Source organism: Schistocerca gregaria, chromosome 8 (genome assembly GCF_023897955.1).
Source record: "Schistocerca gregaria isolate iqSchGreg1 chromosome 8, iqSchGreg1.2, whole genome shotgun sequence".
NCBI classification, from domain to species: domain Eukaryota; kingdom Metazoa; phylum Arthropoda; class Insecta; order Orthoptera; family Acrididae; genus Schistocerca; species Schistocerca gregaria.
In genome coordinates this window covers 55,859,054-55,876,675 of record NC_064927.1, presented here as the reverse complement: position 1 = coordinate 55,876,675, position 17,622 = coordinate 55,859,054, and the positions used below count along the sequence as shown (strand labels likewise).

Genomic DNA, 17,622 nt, shown 5'->3' with positions numbered 1-17,622 from the left:
ACTTCTGATCCATTGCGGAACTACTACGCTTTGCATTACTGCCTCACAGCTAGGGATGGTGTTATCCTCCTTTCCTCCAACGGTGCTTCCCCACGTGTTGTGGTACCTGCATCTTTGCGTGCTTCAGTCTTGCACCTCCTTCACCAAGGGCACTGGGGTGTCTCACGCACAAAATCTCTGGTGCGTGTCTCTGAAGTCGCACACATGGTCGTTGCCTGCGGCCCTTCTGTGTCACAGGCCGCCGCCCCAAAGTCACCGTGGCCTTCGCCTGAGAAGCCCTGTGAGTGTATTCATGTTGACTTCATGGGACCTTTTTGAGCTACTTATTGGCTTCTCGTTATTGACGCCTACTCTAACTTCCCTTTCATTGTCCATTGCACGTCGCCTACCACCGCGGCAACCACTAATGCTCTAGCTCGCATTTTCTCTTTGGAAGCCCTTCCCTCTACTCTTGTTACTGATAATGGTCCGCAATTTGCCTCTTCCGATTTTGTGGATTTTTGTGTCTGTCACGGCGTCATGCATGTCATGGCCCCTCTGTTCCATTCAAAGTCAAACAGTGAGGCTGAACGACTGGTCCACACGTTTAAGGCTCAGATGAGGAAACTCCTGACTTCTTCTGTTGCTGACAATGCGCTTCTCCAATTTCTGGCTTCTTACCGTTTCACCTCCATGGGCAACCACAGCCCGGCTGAGCTCGTACATGGCTGACAAAGGCCCACATGCTACTTCGTCTTCTGCGGCCTTCCACCTCACGGCCGCAGGTGCCTTCACTTGGCTGGTTCACTGCCGGCGACCTTGTATGGGTACAGGGATATGGCATCTTATGAAATCGTGGCCGATGTCTGTATGAAATCCAGATGGACACAGGTGTTGCGGTGCGTCATTCAGACCAACTTCGGCTTCGTATGCCAGCAACGCCTGTTCCGGATGCCGCTACACCACCTTCGGCTCTACCTGACGCTCGGGATCCTGAAATCTCTCATTACTCATCATGCAGTTCTCTCACCATCATGTCGGTGCCAGCACAAGAACTGATGCCAACAGGAGACTTGCCCATGCAGGAACCAGATGACCATCATCTGTCGGAGCAACTCTACTCGCCTCCTTCTCCTACGGACGCGGACACATCACCCATGTCTCCTGTTATAACAACCGGACTTGCTGCAATGGGCAGATTGGTGGACGGGGCCCCAGCAGATTCGACCCCCACGTCTCCTGTCATCTCGACCCGTTATCATCGGGGACACTTCCGTCCATATGGGAAGCATCCTCCTCAAGACTTTACGGCCAGTCAAACAACACCTATGGACGTTAGCAATCTACTGGCCATCTCCATCAAGTCCTGTGCAAAAACTTCAAAGGGGGAAAGGTGTTGTGGCTCGCCTATCTTTCAAAGTGCCGCCACGCAGTTATGAGCATCCTCTACATGCAGCGCTGTCTGCTAGCCATGCAGCCGCAGCGCCACCTAAGCGGCCAGCCAGCCAGCGGCCGCTAGACTCGGACTCAGTTATGATTTGACTGTTAAAGTGACACACGTCTCACTCTGTTTACTTGATCTGTGACTTTCATGTATTGCGTCATCCTTGAAATATATTTGTTCAACTCGAAGTTATAACAACGGTATAATAGGCACTACTGACAAGGTCAGGGACAGTTGTGTACAACTGTTACAGATAGCTGAATCTGTATATGTGAGTCTAGGTACTTTGATAAATTTACTATGGGTGTTTGATAGGATATTACTTTATTTTGTTGTAGAATATATGGGTTTTCAATTTTCTACCTGATATTTATTGGAAACTCAGACTGACTTTGATATCATAATAGAAAACTCCATTCTGAACTCTGGAGAGGGATGTATAGTGCATATAGAAAGCCTTTACTTTGAGAAAAATCTGCTGCCTCCTCAGTTATATAAAATAGTTGTTGTTATTTTCTTTGGTAGGTTAATATTTACTTCATTACAATGATACTTTTCCAAGAAAATATTTTTTATAGTGCTACTGATGATGCACATTGACAGTGAACAGTGCTGTTTTTGCTGTGGCCATAACAGTAATTTTTAATACTAGTCAATCAGCTACTTCGATGGAGAAGTGGCTAATGAAGTGTTTTTAAAATATTTATTTGAAAATTTGATTAATGGACTTTGGAGAGGGGTCTCTGAGAGGAAGATTGCATAATAATAGTAGGGGGTGCATGCAAGAGTTTGACCTGTAACCTAACTATATATTTTAGGATGCTCTGTGATGCGAGTCCAGTGTGCTAACATGTAATGTGGAGTCGACAAGGATTGGCACGGGTTTTACCCTTGTTCTTACCTATGGAATGATCTTCGAGTGATTTAAAAAGGCTGTTCAAAAACTGTAATGTGTGCTCATGGCACAAGCATACTAACCAACCTTAAAAGAACAGTTCAGCGGAACTGGACTACAAGTGCTCCAAGCTAACATTTTTTCACAAAAACTCACATTATGTGATTCAGACAATCGGAAATGACCTGTTAACACCAGAGTAGACATTAACAGTTGTATGTTAAATGAAACACTCAGTATAGTACCCCAAGAAAGTAGAATAGGTCTGTTACTGTCAATGTCTAAATGATACAGCTGATAATGCTGGAAACTGTATGAGGTGGTTTGGAGATGATGTGGTTCTCCACAAGAAGGCAGTAATGACCAAAGACAGTTGCAAACTACATGAAAACATGCAGAGGATTGATGAATTGCACAGGGACTGGTAGTTAATGCTAAACATAAATAAATGTAACATACTGCACATACATGAGAGGGGAAATCCACAATTGTATATTTACAAATTGCTGGAAACTGTAACTACAGTGAAGTATTTAGGAGTAACCATCTGAGCAACCTCAAGTGGAATGACCACATATTACTAATAGTAGGAAAAGCAGATCCCAGACTGATATTCATAGGGAAAATCTTAAGGAAATGTGACTCCTTCGTGAAAGAAGTGGCTTGCAAAGCATTGGTTGAACCAATATTTGAGCACTGCTGTTCAGTCTGGGACATTTACCTAGTTGGATCAACAGAAGACAGGAATAAGTTCCAACAAAGAATGGCACATTTCATCACAGGATCATTTAATTGGCCTGAGACGTTCTACATACTCAAGTGCCAGACACTACAAGAGAGGTTTATTTCTAAAATTTTGAGTGTGTATGTTCCAGAAAAACTCGGACAACATATTATATCATCCCATGTATCACGAAATGACCACAATTTGAGAAATTAGATTTAATATGGAGGTTTACCAATGATCTTGGTATCTATGCACATTTAGATAGTTACTACCAACACTGCTGGCTGCAGAATGTAGATGTAAATGTAGATTTTTGCAACCCAGTTCAATAACAGGTTAAATGATGTCAACTTAGATCTGCATATTTTTCTGCAAAAAGTTTCATTTTATTGATTAAAGACAAGACTGTTGGCATATTTTGCATATTTCCATTCCATTTTGTCATGGAATTACTTTTTGGGGCCATGCACCAACTTTCATAAATTTTTTATTCATCAGTAGTGAGCAGAAGTATTGTTTGAAGAAAGCTTTTTGAAGACTTCTCATATTCATTCTCTAACACATTTCTACATCTGCATCCGTATTCTGCAAACCAGTGTGAAGTGCATTGCAGAGGCTGCTTCGCATTGTAATGTGTGTTAGGATTTATACTACTTCTATGCAACTCTTTAAAAAGGTTGGCGTATTGGCAATAGTTTCACAACTCATTTACTCCCTTATAAAACTTGTTGTTAACAGTCAGTTACAGTTCAAAGACAACTTTAACATTCCTAAATATAAGTTCACAACAACATGCTGAAAATTTATGTTTTCAAATTTTTCATGCAAAAACTATTAAATCTTTTAAAATAAAACGAACTTGTTTAAAATTCTGTATCTTTATTCTTCATGTCTACATATTTATTTCTCAACATAGTCACCAGGGCGACAAGTTTGCTGATACCGTAGCTGTAGAATGTTTGACTGTGGTGACAAATCCACAACCTCACCTCTGCTTGCACCATTTCATCACTATCAAAGTGAAGTCCTCAAAGTTGTTCTTTAGGTTTCTGAATCAGATGAAAATTGGATGGGGCCAAGTTGGGACTGATAGAGGATGACCAATGGCAGTGAACCCAAGGTGTCAGATTGTTGCAGACATTGCAGTGCTCGTGTGTGATCTGGCATTGTCTTGCTGCAGGAGAGGCTGCTTCATGTGTGGACAAACTCTTCAAATTCAGGCTCTCGGTTTTCTGAGTGTCTCACAGCACAGTGCAGAGTTTATGGTGTGACTGTAGGCAAGCATTCCAAATGCACACACTTTGAACATGTATCCCAGAACATTGTGAGCATGATTATGCTTGCTGGTGTGCACTATTTTGATGTTGGTGCTCCTTTATGGTGGAACTCAATTAATGCTCTCTTCATTTCAGGGTCAAAATGTTGAACTCAGCTTTCATCACCTATTGAAATGTTGTGCTCAAAATGCAAAAGAAATTGTTGGCAGGTCTCCAGTCTCTTCTGTTTTTATGTCATAAGCTTTCATGGTACCCACCACAGACAGTTTTCTGTACCGCAGTTTGGCTATGATGACTTGTACAGGCTCTCGTGGTATGCTGCACTTTGAACTGTGGCTGTGTTATCTGTTGATTTTTTTCTGACTAATTCATTGAAACCAATTCCAGTGAGTCTCATCGGTTGCCACATGCAATCATCCAATCTGAGCTCTGTCACATACATTGAGATTAGGACCATGTTTCCTTTATTATGAGTGTGAACAATGCAACACTGCACATTACTGATGTTTGTACAATCATCACTGTACCCAGCTTTCATGCCTCACACTACCTGTTGCCGTATTACGTGCTACAATTTGTAGCCCTCTAGTGGCAGAAGGTTACATCGTGTATCTGCGAATCAGGAAAGAAGACAGAGTAATATGCTTGACGTGTAATACCTCTAACGATATTGAGAACAGAATAAAAAACTCAGAGACATTACTCTCACCCTTGTAGGATGAAAATTGCAGCAGGATGGTGCAGTTATGATCCCAAGAACTAAACTTATCATTTGTTCATACACACAGTGTGTGAAGAATGACCACTGTGCATGTGTTAATTAGCATTTTAATTAGTCTAAGCTTGTCCCTATGTGAGTGATAGTATCTTTGAAGTGGTATGTAAGAACTCACTTGCAAGTAAACAAGGAACAAAACATTTATTAATAATAGAAAAGCCACACCTGAACTACACACAAGAAAAAGTCACAACAACCTCTGTTGACGGAGATAACTGCCTCTGTTTGTCCCCTTAAGTTGTCTAAGCAGGGATTGTAATTGTTGTAGCAGACAAGTTCACTGACTCTCAACAGGTTATGGCCAGAAAGACCACAGGATAGGGCTGTTGTCACAGGACACAGTACAGTAACAAGCTGTAGAATAGCAGAGTTCTGTTGTCAGTGCTGCATGACAAGACACAGTGTAGATGGCCAGTGGCCTGAGGCAGGCTGCATAGGTGGTGTTCTCCAGGCTGGTGAGCAGACTTTAACTACCAGACACTGGCATCCTAAATACAGTGCTGACTGAAGAAACTGTCACAGATTATTAGTGGCCACACAATAGGATGGAAGCAAATAGGTCCGCACTGGCTGTGCCTCCCAGAGGTGATGAGGTTGCTGCCTGTGACAAGGCGATTGCCCTGGATTCCAACAGTGACACCTTGAGTTGCACATGACAACAATTAGTAGTTGTTGCTGCTGTTCAGAACTCACTTTCATTTAGCACTCATTGTTGTGGCCCCTAAGAGCTCTTGTATTGGCTACCTGTGACGCTGTCCAGCTATGTTGGTGGACTTTATGTCCAGACACAGTACTGTTCGTAGATTGCCGATTTAATACTGTTTCTCTTTCTCAGACCATTGTAAGTTGGTTGTTGTGAAATAGTGGACTTCAGTGTTCAGGTGTCTGCCATATCCAGATTTACAGCAGTTTTGTGACACTTACCTGTGAGTGACACAAATCTGTCAACATTTGTATGTTTGTATGTTAAATCTATTTTGATACAGGCATTACCTGTGGACTTATTGCAGGGTCTGAGATCTTTATTTTCAGTGAAGGTAACAATTAAAATTATTCATCATCTGTTGGCTATGTTATGCATTACGGTGTCAGGTGACCCTTCAGAAGGGAGTGAGTACTGGTATCCTAGTGTTTTCTAGAGAGGCACACAGATGCCACTTGTCATTTGTGCACATTGTATTCAACCAAGCACGGGCAATGTGACATCTTAATGTGGTGCAAATTGCAGGGGCAGCCTGTTTCATCCGAAAAGGGTGTACTTTCCTTTGTGTTACTGCAGATGCCAATGCCTCACCATGTGTCATATGTACATAAATTGTGGATGTACTATAGGAAGAAAGGTCATTACACAAGGCTAGTTGGACACGTCATCAGTTCATTACAACCCACTGTGTAAGGCCAATAACTGGACATCTCTGTGTTGCAGCATCATACAGATAACTCTAGAGCACTACAAGACAATCTCAGAAGAGCCACTGAAGCTGCCATGTCAGATTAGATTTAATGGATTGGTTACAAGAAATGATTGTATGATCCAGATTCCCAGTTTGAGTACGTGAGAACATCTTGCAGTTTGCTTTGAGTTCTGCCATTCCCATGTCAGCTGGCAGCTTCATTACTGGCAAAACATGTTATTCACAGATGAGTCCAGATACACTCTTGTGCAAGGTGATGGCTACATTTGTGTGCGGAGACCCCTGGTGAGCAGTACCTGCCAAATGTTGTCCAGGAAATCGACAGGTTTCCGAGTTTCTGTAATGTTGTGGGGAGGTGTCAGTGTTGACAGCCATATGGATCTTGTCATTGCCCGTGGTTGCCTCATCTCCAAACAGTACATCAAACAGTTTCTTTTGGACTGTGGGGTGGTTGTGAATTCCTTGCTATGCCAGGCTTATTTAGCAGGCATCAGCAAGTATGTCTTGCAAAACCTGGACACTAAAGTAATGGAACAGCCAATGGCGATCCCAACCTCAACCCCATTGTGCATATGTGGTACTTGCTTGACAGATGTGTTTGTGATTGTCTTGTTCCGCCAAAGACACTCCAAGGATTCTTATGTGCTCTCAATGAAAAATGGGAATGGATACCACAGGGTGGCTGGACCATGTCATGTTGGTGTCAGGCAGTGATAATGATCACAGAGGACATACACAGTATTGAGGCTCTCAGAGTGCAATGAAAAGCACCCAAGATGGTGGGATGAATGATTATTTCCACTTTATTTTCGACACCTGTTGGACATTTTAGTTCCTTTTATGTAAACAATCAAGGTTGTAGTGATGTTTTGCTGTGTAGTTAATTTGTGAAAGATTTTTTAAATTTATTTATTTGATGTCGATTATACACCATTTAGTCATTTCTGCGTAGTAACATGTACATTACAAACATAATATCTGCATTTCATTGTGTAATTAATCTTTCACCAACTGTGACATAATCGCGGGTACAAACAGTGATCCGATACTGTAAAATGCTTTATTATTCCATTCTCTGATCACAAATGAATTTTTTAGACGATGACCGGTTTCAGTCTGTAATGACCATCTTCAGATCTAAAATATATAAATGTATACATCTAGTGAGCTGTGTGTCTTTTAAAATAAAAGAGCAATATGTATCACAACATATTGTCATACACCACGGAAATGTACAGATAAAATATGGTATAACGCACCTTTTTTACACCATGTCCTAAAGTGATACGGCCATAATGGCATAGTCAAAATATATAAATATAATCAGCATCGCATTGCCACTTAGATTTAAAATATGGTGTAGAATAGGCCACATCGTCCACATTGCCTACACCCTCCCTAGATGTCACTACTGTGGGCTTGCTTGTATGTAGTCATTGTTTACGCAAAAACACATTAGTTAAAATGCATGTCGCAGACTTTTTAAAATTGATAGCTATCATAGAAACCAATTGTGATACATTAAAAGATGAATGCAGTTACCTATGTAAAATTATTAAAAGAAAATATATAAAGAGTATAGTTCCGATCCTTTTTTTTTATGGTGAATTTACGGTCAACAATTAATATAGCATAATGCATTGCCTGTGGCAACCTGTAAATTACTTACGAAAGAAAAAATGTCTATATGACAGCTGAAAAAGAGACAGATCAATGAAAAGTGACCCCGTTGGGTCGGCCGCTAGGATCTTATGTAGGTGTGCACTTGATCATAAGAACTTAACCAATAGAGGGCCTTACATACATCATGACATGTCTCGCACAGAAAACTTTTAAACGACATATAAGCATTCAATAAATAAAATTATATAGTTTGGCTATACATTCCATGAGTAGGTAGGAGATAATCAGTTACAAGATTAGAGCGACTACTGTGCGAAAGTAAGGGAAATGTCTTCTGTTCTCAACATAACTCGTCAAGTAAGGCTAGGTATAAATACACGAGGCATTATTCATTTGTGATCAGAGACTGGAATAATAAAGCATTTTAATTAATCTTTAGTGTCTGTGGGTGAAGGGCATAGTTCCCATCCTTTTTCTTTATGGTGAATTTACGGTCAACAATTAATATAGTCCCACTGATTTTGGTACATGGTAGTTGGCTCAGATGATCTCTCTGCTACCTTTCAGCATCAAGAATATATTTTCATGCATCACCAAGGGTGTAGCCACTATCTTGGATGAAGCTACACATTCTGATCTCAGTTGCTTCTTTGTTGACAGTAGGTAGAGGCTTGTGCTAATATTTCCATTTTATCAAATGTAATCATGTGTTTGTCCATGAGGCTGTGTTTAGCAAAAGTAGATTTGCTGAAATTGTGATAGTTAATATGACATCAGTACTCTGTGGAGTGTTTTGAAATTGTTTGTATTGACTGAAAAATGTAATTGCTACCACTTTCACAACATATTTTATAAATTCCAAGAATACTGAAACCAAGGCTGCCTTTTACTGTGCATGACATTTCTCTAATTTTCTTCAGTGGTCGGAAAGTGGATTGAATACTGTATCTGCCCAGGACTCTGCCTATTTTATTTGTTGCAGCTCCAAAGAAAAGAAAGAACACTATAAACTGATCACCTTCCAATGACTGATGGCAAACAGAATATAACAATCATTTAATTGGATGGATATAAAAATCTACTCACCAAGTGGCAGCAGAACACACACATAAAAGACTGTTGTGTTTGGCAAGCTTTTGGAGCCATTTTCTCCTTCTTCAGGCAAATGATTTTGTTGTTAATATCTTGATCCCTACAGTTATTCCTCCAGAATATATGTCTTAGATATCTGATATCGGAATCCAGGTGTTCCTTGTCACTGAGTTTCAAGTAAGTGTATCATCATATTTAAAATGGCTGGATGATCAAAGCTTTGTACACTGAAATACAGGTCAGTGTGTTTCGACATCTGGCAAACAGAGTGCCTTAGCTGCCCAACTGATTTTCATTCAAGTAGAACATTTGAAAGTGGTAGTTTTCCTTCTCTCTCCATCTAAGCAAAGAACTTGATTTTAGGATGCATATTATTCCTGTAATCCATGAACAGGTGAAGAGCTTTGATTCCATGTGACCAGATCATAAAGGCGTCATCAACATAATTAAAGAAGCAAGGTGCATCAAGAGGAGCTAAATTTAATGGCCTACTAAGATCTCGTGATGATTACAGTGCAATAAGTCATCGAAAGCTCAAGACTGAATACGAATGATTCAAAACTTCTGGAATACTTGAAATGACAACAATTTTGATTAATGATAACTTTTGAAAAATGATAAGTAGTTCTTAGAATGCTCAGATGTTCTTTAATAGGGCAGCAATAAGGGCTTTCAAATAAGGTTATGTCAGTCCTAAAAGAGAGAATTAGTAGCAGTAAAATTTTGGCATTGCATGTGTTCTTCATGAATAGAAAATTTTCAATATTTATCTAACTAAAAATGTTTCTACATATAACATTTCCACATTTGCTAAGAGCAGTTGTGAACTGTAACATGTCTGATAAAGTTTTGAAAAATACTGCTTGGAAAATAATTGCTATACCTAAGAAAGAAAATGCCAGTGAGTGTTCAGATTATAGAAGCTTGGCCTTATGAAGCCATTCTTCTAAAATTGTACTCAGTTTTGTTAAGGAAAGACTAAAACCAAAATCAGCCAACATTTAGAAGCAGGACAGTTTGGAGAGAAAAAAAAAAAAAAAAAAAAAAAAAAAGAAAGGCAAACTATAATAGCACTGAAAGTGAGCTCTTGGAAAGAAGAGCTGAGATGAACAGGAAAATGTGTGCCACATTCATTGACCTAGAGAGAGTTTGTGATAGATGGGACTAGAAGACACTGTTTGAGAAAGTGAATAAATTTAGAATAGTCTGGAGAGATAAGACATTGATTCTTAATCTATATAAAAAAACAGAGTGCAGAGAGTACAGTGGCACTAAGAAAAAGAGTAGAATAAGAATAGGTGTCTGACGAGGCAACATAACTGACATCTACATAGTGTATGACTGAGGGTACCATGTACCACTACTGGTCGTTTCCTTTCCTACCAACTGTATACATGCATCTGTATAAGCTCTAACTTTTCTTATCTTTGTGGTCCTTAAGCAAAATGTGCATTGGTGGTAGTGGAACCATTCTGCAGTCAGGCGTAAATGCTTGTTCTGTAAATTTTTTCGATAGTGTTTCCCAAATAGAATATCGTCTTATCTCCAGGGGTTCCCATTTGAGCTCACGAAGCACCTCAGTGACTCTCGAGTGTTGATCAAATCTACCAATAACAAACTTTTGGATTGCATTGCTGTCATTCTGCAATCCAACCATGTGGTGACCCCAAACAATTTGGCAGTACTCAAGAAGAATTGCATAAGAGTTCTATATAGGCCTATGGGCTTCATTGTAGAGAGCTAAACTTTCCTAAAACTTGTACAATAAACTGAAATCGACCATTTGCCTTCCCTACCAGCATCTTATGTGTTTGTTCCATTTCACATTGCTTTACAGTGTTCTGCCTAGATGTTTAATTGGCGTGACTTTGTCAAGCTGCACGCCACTAGTACTGTATTCAAATAATAGATATTTCAAAATGAATATTGAGGTTTTAAGACTTTATAGCACTTGTTACACTCAACTTACAATTATAAAAATACAAAAATCGAGCAATGGAAAATCCAGGATGGAATGTAAAAATTATGGGAAGGAAAGTTGGTTCTCACAAAATAGTGGAGAAGCTGAGACGCAGATAGGCACAACAAAAAGACTCACAGCATTTGACCATTAAGGCCTTCCACAACACGAGACACACGTGTGTATACACACACACACACACACACACACACACACACACACACACACACACACACACACACACACACACACACACACAGAGTCTCTGCCAACTGAAACCACATTGCGAGCAGCAGTGGATGATGGGAGTGGTGACTGGGTGGCAGTAAGGAGGGGGCTGAGGCAGGGCAGGGATACTATGGTGGTGGCAGCAGACAGTGAAGTGCTGCAGGTCAGATGGAGGGCAGGGGTGAGATTTTTTTTTTTTTTGGGGGGGGGGGGGGGGAGTTGTGGAAAAGGAGAGAAATAAAAAGACTAGGTGTGGTGATAGAATGATGGCTGTGTAGTGCTGGAATGGGAGCAGGGAAGGGTCTGGGTGGGTGAAGACAGTGACTAATGTAGGTTGAGACCAGGAGGGTTACGGGAACATAGGATGTATTGCAGGGAAAGTTGCCACCTGTGCAATTCAGGAAAGCTGGTGTTGGTGGGGAGGGTCCATATGGTACAGGCTGTGAAGCAGTCATTGAAATGAAGGATGTCATGTTTGGCAGCGTGTTCAGCAATAGGGTGGTCCACTTGTTTCTTGGCCACAGTTTGTCAGTGGCCATTCATGCGGACAGACGGCTTGTTGATTGTCATACCTGCATAGAATGCAGTACAGTGGTTGCAGCTTAGCTTGTGGACCACATGACTGGTTTCACAGGTAGCCCTGCCTTTGCTGGGATAGGTGATGTTAGTTACCAGACTGGAGTAGGTGGTGATGGGAGGATGTATGGGACAGGTCTTGTATCTAGGTCTATTACTGGGGTATGAGCCATGATGTAAGGGATTGGGGACAGGGATTGTGTAAGGATGGATCCATGATTTACATACCAATTTTGCAAATGTAATGTTACTACATAACAATGAAGATTTTTACCTTCAGTGATGAATCAACATTTCTTGTGAGTGGAAATGTGAACACGCGTAATGTGCACATCTGAAAATCCTCGTGACATGGTATAGTTGCAATGAAACGCCCCTTAATTGATTGTTTTTTGTGCCACATCCCAATGGAAAGTTTATAGACCTTTCTTTTTCTGTGCAGTAACTGTAACTGAGGCCATACGATTTTTGCCTTTGGGGGTTCAAAGGATCATGTATACATGCATCTGCTACTAGGTAATCTATCCAACTTAAGAAACAGGATTGAAGGGATTGTTGCAACTCCAGTCACTTTGGTCAACGTTTGGGAAGAACTCTCCTATTGACTTGATGTGTGCCATGTGACAAATGATGTTCACATTCAAAACTTCTAAGAAAACTGTTTGAGGTGCTCATCATTTGATGTATTATTTATAAGTTGAATGTAATGTTACAAAGCCTTAACCCCCAGATATTCATTTTGAATCACCTGGTATTACAAGTCTTTTTTTTTGTGCTCATCTGAATTAACTTTCATTTTTGTACATTTAGAGCAAGCTGCCATCAATCATACCAAGTAGAAATTCTTCCTGTCTTCCTTTGTCTTTCTAGTGTAACTCAAAGTCTGTTGTCCCTCTCTCTTTATTAATGTAATTTATTCATAAAAAGTGGATTACAAACTATGAAAATGGTAAAAATGGATTAAAATTAATGGTACACAAGTACATTGAAGTTATTTGATTTGATGGTAATGTCACTGACTCGGCATAGTCTGAAATGGACATGAACTATATGGTATAAATTTTGTCAGACACCCTGAATGATCACACTTTGCTTTATTACTTTATATTGTGCCAGTGGTGTGTTTTGCCTTTTTAAAGGCATCTTCAGATTGACCTACAATGAAAATAGCTATGTTTCTTAAAAATGGCATAACCCATATTTAGTAAAAACTTTGGACCAAGGAAAATACTAAAACTAACTTACTGGTACAAGAGGTATTAAATACACAGGCTGCCATCCATGCAAATGTTGTTGCAGGCAAACACCATTGTCAGTATTTTAGAAATTATTGCATGGTGCCCTGATATGAAATAGTACTGAGTACACGGGAAGTCACGTTTAAAATTAATAAAAGACCTCAGTTTGTCAAGTTTTATGAGACTTCGCACAGTGTTGTTGTGGTTGCGCAGTCCAAAAGACACTAGAAATGGGATTGGCTCTACATAAACATGTAAGAAATGTCACTGGACATGTTTACATTTTGTGATGCATTTCTGTGGGCCTGGTCCCCTTTCTGGTGTCTTTTGTACTGCACTGTATACTTTGCAAGGGCACTATGTGAAGTCTCTTAAAATTTGACAAGGGCAACTACCTACTGAGGTCTTTTGTGCATTTTAAATGTGACTTCCACAACAACACTCAGGACTATTTTATACCAGGGCACCACACAATGTTCTTAAAATATTGTCAGCTGTGTTTGCCTTCTAAGACATTTGCATTGACGGCAGGCTATGTGTTTAACACCTCCTGTGCCAGTAAATCAGTTTTAATGTTTTCTGTGGTAATCCAATGCTTTTGCTAAAATGGGGTCATGCCATTTTTAAGAAAAGTTTGTATTTCCTTCATAGATCAATCTCAAGGTTCTTTAAACAAGACAAGCGTTATTGGCAAAATATAAAATAATAAGGCCTGTTTCACAGCCGAGACTGTTTATTGCTTCAAAACATTTATCACTGGTTGCTATAACATTGCACTATGCATTGGAAAAAATGCTAAAATAATGGTGATAGAGAAATTGACCTGTCAAGGAATGAGATCAAAAATAAAATATTGATGCAAGCAAATGAATTTTCTGTTTGGGTAGTACAGTAACATATGGGAACAGAAGTATGATGGATGTTAGGAGATTTACAATGACTAATCAAGCATTCATAAATAAGGGTGTTTTACTAACAAACAGCCACATTAATATAGAAACAAGAAAGAAATTTATCAATACATCTACCTGAAGATTTCAAGCTGTGGTTGTGAAAGTGGACTGTGGGAAAAACAACAAAAGAAAAAAAGAAGCAATAGAGATGTGGATAGGGAGAAGAGTCACTAAAAGATTCTGTATTCAAAGAAAATGTCATGAACAAATACTAACAGACATTATTGAGAAAAAGACATTGATTAACATGGCACAGAGAAAAAACTAAAATAATTGGACCCCCAATTCACTATAATGTCTTGGAGAAGAAGTCGTGGGGGGGGGGGGGGGGGGGGGGAAATCAAGGGGCAAGTTGAGAAGCATTCTCAGTGGAATGAACTGCAGCAGCAGAGAAGGATGACAACAGCAACAAGGCATTGTTTTTAGTGTCTGATGATAATGAAGAATTTGTAGATTTTAGATATGTGTAGTATATACATTACATACACAACAGAGTGCAGAAATGAAACAAAAGTATGAATCATGTTAGGAGCAGCATTATGGTAAGTGGAGGTATTCGACTTCTGCCCTATCAAACATGGAATGACATGTGAAAGCAGCCATGTTAAGTAATGACTGTGCAGTTTTCTGTGTGGGGGTGACTATTAATGAGCTGTCTTCTCATACTACTGCTGCCATACTGTGCCAAATCACAAACTTGACCATCCAGTTGCTGGGAACGTGGCATTTCACAACACTGGTGATTTCAATACCTCTTGTAGTGTCCATATCATTTGCATCTTATTACCGTCCTTTACACCCCCTTCTCAGAATTAACTCATCCAGACTTTGCAGGTGCCAAAGTCCTTCCAGTGTATTCTCCGTCAGTGGTCACCTTTCTCAAATGAATGCTTATTTTAACTAACTTGCACATCATGATAAGCCAAGAGACTTTGCAGATTGTTATTGTTACCATGTTGCACAGAAGTTGCTCTGTGTTGTTGCATCTGCCTGTTAAATTAGAATTTAACTTGTTCCACAACTCTGAAGCCTCTCTTTCACTGTGCGATTTATGAAATGTGATGCATGAACAGATGAATGAAAAGGAGTCGTGATGGTGACATACGAGTGTAACAACTGTGTTATTGTCAGATGTCCATTGAAGGGCAATATATTGTTGTGAAACTTATATGCTAGACACACTTTAAAAGGCAGAAAGATTATGGTTTAGTGTCTTCTCTGTGACACTGTTTTATTGGACTAAGGGCACAACCTTAGGCTGTATCAGGTATAAGCAGTAATTCGTATGTTGCCTTGTCAAAGTAACCATCTGGGCTTTCAGTATATGTGGGTGATCAGTTTAATTTTAACCAGTATTGTCTGGTCATAGTTGATGTAAGTAGTAGCTGTATATCCTGTTCTGTTGAAATACTAGAAACAGTGGTGCACTGGTCCCATCACTGATTATGTCCATTGGTCCACTTTTTCCTTGGTGTTGTTGTGTGTCATCTTCAGTTTTATCCTTTTTGGAAAGGTCTTGAATTATTTTCTGACTATGCCATTGTCAGTGTGGTGCAGCTCATAAGACTTTTAACTGTTCTGATAAATTTCATTTCAGTCACCTCAGTTCTACACCTCTCTCGTTGTTTCTATTTGGGTCTCACTATCACATAAACTTATGGGCATGGACTCAATTTTCTAAAATTCCTCGATGTTGATGGTGATCCATGCATCTTCAAACATTATCTAGTAATATGTTTTCAGCATTGTTCTTGTACTGGTGTTAACATGTCACTTATGGCGTTAAAAATTGTGATGTAGTAGTGTGTAACAGTGTGTAAATTCTTTCCTTTTCTTGTACATTTTGCTTCAAATACATCACTCTGACATTTTTTTGTTTATATTTCACTGTTGTAATTTAGGCAAGCTTAGTGAAGAAATGAATAGATATGTGTGTGAATCTTGAATGACCAGATCATCAGTGAAAATGAGATTATTGGCTGATGTATGTTGGTGTAACACTTAAAGCATGTGATTGGTTCTTTCGTTTCTTGATGAAATCACCTACATACACACTGAAATGTAGCACACAGAATTCTTGTACAACACCCTTGTTAATATTTAATGTCTCTCTGATACCATTGTTCTCAATGGGTAATAGAAAAAACTGGTCTCTTGCACATATTTTTTGTTACATCTGCTGAATTATTTGACATTCATGTCTCTTCTAAAATATTCTATGGTTTATTACTCTATAGTCTGTGAAAACTGTTTGTGTTTCTATAGTATATCTTTGTGACTTATGGATTGGTAGCTCAGTTTTGGTATGCCATGCTACAGATCTGAAGGCCTAAGTTTCAATCCCCAGTCAGTTGTAGGACTTTATCTGTCATTTATCACTTCTTTCACCCCTGGCAATCATTTGTATGTGGAAAATGCCAAAGTGCACCACAGTTTGGATTCCATGTCAAACTGTAGGTCCTTCTATAACTGGCTGGGTAATTTAGTTCAAGGGTTGGAAGAAGGCAAGGGTGTACTGCCTCAAATAGTACTGTGCACCATAAAGCATTGCAGTGTTCAACTAGATCATCAGCTTGATGGCTTTACATTTGTTGAAGAATAATCACAACATTTTTTACACAATTTACATTTGCAAAACTATTGTGTTGTTTGTCAAGCATTATGTTAGTAATTACTTAAAATGTAATTTTTATTTTAGCTCAGAAATTTGACTGTGTTCAATTCTTTTCTTACTCTTCATTTCACTCCAAGACATGATTCTGAGGTGAACTAAACCGAATACTACCTATGATATCCAATATTTCAGCAGTTCTAGATTGATGTTCTGTGTACTGGAAGTAACAACCATAAAACAATAGATCTACATCTACATCCATACTCCGCAATCCACCTGACAGTGTGTGGCGGAGGTGTGTGGCGGAGATGTTGAGTCTTTGGCTTTTGGAATGTTGTGAGCAGTTCTTTTACTGCAGTAGAGGGGTAGCAACAAAAACTGAATCAGAAGAGACCCAAAAAGAAATTAAGGAATCAAAACTAACAAACAATGTTACTTCTGATGTTCGCTACCATCTGTGTGTCTCGTGATCAGATGTTTGGGGCAATATTTCTCCCAGTCCATTGCTGATATAGCTCTTTCAATGTTTAAGAAACTACATCAAATGCTTTAGAAATTCATTACTTGTCATATATTTTTCTATGTGCATGCTATCATCTTTGTTTTGGTTGACCATCTGTGAAAAACTGTTGGAAACTTGCCCTCTTCTGTTTTGTGTACTATTAATCCTTATTCCTTATCTCTATTTTTATTCCAATTGGTCAGTTTTATTATTTTTTATAACTAAACTATTAAGAAGCTGTGTGTTCAGTATTATTATGAGAGTGCTGTAATTTGTATTCTAACTTTAATTTTTTTTTAATAACAGTGTTACTCTCTGTTG

General features: G+C 39.3%; 1 protein-coding gene across 6 annotated transcripts in view; it reads left to right on the top strand.

Moving 5' to 3' along the window:
* Positions 1–17,622, top strand: part of LOC126284652 (F-box/LRR-repeat protein 7-like) — a 38,455-nt gene that overhangs the window by 6,249 nt on the left and 14,584 nt on the right. The window lies entirely within an intron of this gene.